Here is a 2,845-nt window from a genome sequence, read left to right on the forward strand (position 1 = left end):
AGTCTTTTGATCTCTTGACTGCTGATTCCATGAGCAGTGATTGTGGATCCAAATAAGACAAAATCCTTGACAACTTCAACTGTTTGCTATTGAGTTAATTCAGACTCGAAGTGATCCTCTGTAAGATTGCCGAGGCTGTAAATGATTACAGAAGTTGATGGCTTCCTCTTTTTCTGGTAGAGGGTAGGTTTGAGCCACTAAACTCTCAGTTATCAGTCTGCTTTTCACCTAACTGCACGAACAGTGCTCCTTTAGGAGTGGGAAAGGATCCTTGGAGGCACTGTGGATTAATAGTGCATAGGACAGTGAACTGCAAGATTGGTGGTTCAAACTCACCAGCCATTCCTTGGGAGAAAGATGAGGCTGTCTGTTCAGTAAAGATTTATAGTCTTCAAAAATAGAAGGAATGGTTGCACCCTGAAATATAGGATTACTATTTGTTGGACTTGACACATGGCAGTGGAATTTTGGAGGAGTGGTAAGGAAGGGGAGAGGGGAGGCTGTTGTTTTTGTTTGGCATTGAGTTAATCATGATGAAATGTATCTGCTGAGGATCATGATAATAGTGGTACAACAACAGGACCCATGTCATTAATATTATTGAGTTGTAAGTGTGAAAGTTGTGTTGGCATATTTGGGGTATGTTTTCACCACCATGAGAGGAGAGAGAGGCAGGAGGAGAGGGAGAGAGAGAGAGACAGAGAGAGAGAGAGACAGAGAGAGAGCAAGCAAAGGGGAGAGAGAATTGTGCTATTATGCTACACAAAGTAATTTCTTTAGTTAACAAACATTAACCCTAATTTTAAATCATTCTTATGAGTTAACTCACTCATTCTTAATTCTTGCTATATATTACAATTCTAACTATATGTTAGAGTCTCCATGGAATGTTTCCCGAACAATGTCTGAGACTATCTAAGATTTTGATCCTGTCCTTTGGTGGTGCAAATGGTTAACACACTTGGCTGCTAAGCAAAAGGTCGGTCATTCATGTCCACCTAGAGTTAGTTACCTTGGAAGAAAGGTTTTATTATCTGTCCCCCTAAAAAAAGCAGCCATTGAAATCTCTCTGAAGCACAGTTTTACTTTGTTACGCTTGTTGTCGCCATGAGTTTGAATCAACTTATTGGCAAGCAGCAGGTCTACGTAGAAACTTGGGCCCTTGGTGGCTTGCAGACATTCCATAAAAATGGTGATGTACAGCTGGTTTTGAGAACTTCAGGTCTAAACTGTGTTATTGCAATTTCTGCAGAATATTCCCTTTAGACACACACTTCATCCGTAATATTCATTGAACTGACAAGCTGAGCATTTTACTTTTAATTGCATTTGCCTTGAAGTTAGTTTTCCTTTCATTAAAAAAAAGTCTGGTCCTATTCACACAGTTATCTCATCTGGCATTTATTCCTGCCTCCCATTCACTCATCCGTAAACTGCAACACCTTGAAACTGCCTGCTTAATTCACTCATTTCCTTATTTTAAACCAAGTGCACATTCTTGGCTTCCTAGAGCCAATCCCATTACTCTTGCTTTCGACTAGGGCTGCAGCAGGCTTGCACTTCCTCCAATGAGATAAGTGCCTGCTTAGCCCTTGTTTCTGTTTCTCAGCTCCAAGTCAGTTTCCTATCACCAGAAAACATTCCTCCAGCCTAGTGACTCATCTTTATCAGTCTCCACTGAAGAAACTTATCAACAGCCTTTTGAACAACTACAGAAATTAAATCTATCTCTCTGATCCTCACTATTTATTTAATGTGTTCACACATCTCTAGCAATTGCAAAATAGGAAGCATTGGCTTCCGCTTGGACTAAGCACTGCACATCTTCCTAATAGTTAATTTCTAAAATAAATGTCGAATTATTTGTTCATTTGAAGGTAATTACCACTTATGTTAAACCCAGGCTAACCATGTCTCTATTTGCCTTGGACATTTCTGCTTTATATCTTGTAAGTATTAATGGTGTCTCCTTTTACTTTTAAAAATAGTACATTTTATATGATATATTTTATGATTACCTTATTAAATTACATGTAGTACAGTTGAAACATAACTAGATTAAAAGGCAGCAGACCTGGATCTCATTCTGTTAGGCAGAAATTAGCCTCATGATTTTGATAATTACAAATCCTCACTCTCAAAGTGTGGCCCATACCCCAGTAGTATCAGTCCTTTACAGGAGCTGGCTAGAAATGCAGACCCTTGGGCCTTACCCCAGAACAACTAAACCAGAATCTTCATTTTAACAATATTCCAAGGTGATTTAGGATGCACCTTAAAATTTGTGAAGGACTAGCCTAAATCTCATGGAGACCTATTAGCATAATAGCTTATGAGTTGGGCTACTAGCCACAAGGTCACCAGTTCAAAACCACCAGACACTCCTTGGCAGAAAAGATGTTTTTGAACTGTGGTGCTGGAGAAGAATATTGAAAGTACCATGGACTAATGAAAGGACAAACTGATCTGACTTGGAAGAAGTACAGCCAGAATGTTCCTTAAAGGGAAAGTTGGCGAAACTTCAACTTCAGTACTTTGGACATGTTGTCAGGAGAGACCAGGCCCTAGAGAAGGACGTCACGTTTGGTAGAGAGTCAGTGGAAAAGGAAGCCCCTCAGTGAGACGGATTGACATCATGGCTGCAGGCATAGGTACAATTGTGAAGATGGTGAAGGGCCCATCAGTGCTTCTTCTGTTGGGCATAAGGTTGGCTACTGGTTGGCACCAACTTGATGGCATCTAACAATAGCAACTAACAACAAATCTGGAGTCAGATGTGCTACTGTGGCATCACGAGGTCACACAATAACAAATCTTTGTTTTTAACAGTTTTATTCCACTTGGT

Source organism: Echinops telfairi, unplaced genomic scaffold, assembly GCF_000313985.2.
Source record: "Echinops telfairi isolate 266 unplaced genomic scaffold, ASM31398v2 ScPeMD7_5;HRSCAF=22, whole genome shotgun sequence".
NCBI classification, from domain to species: Eukaryota; Metazoa; Chordata; class Mammalia; order Afrosoricida; family Tenrecidae; genus Echinops; species Echinops telfairi.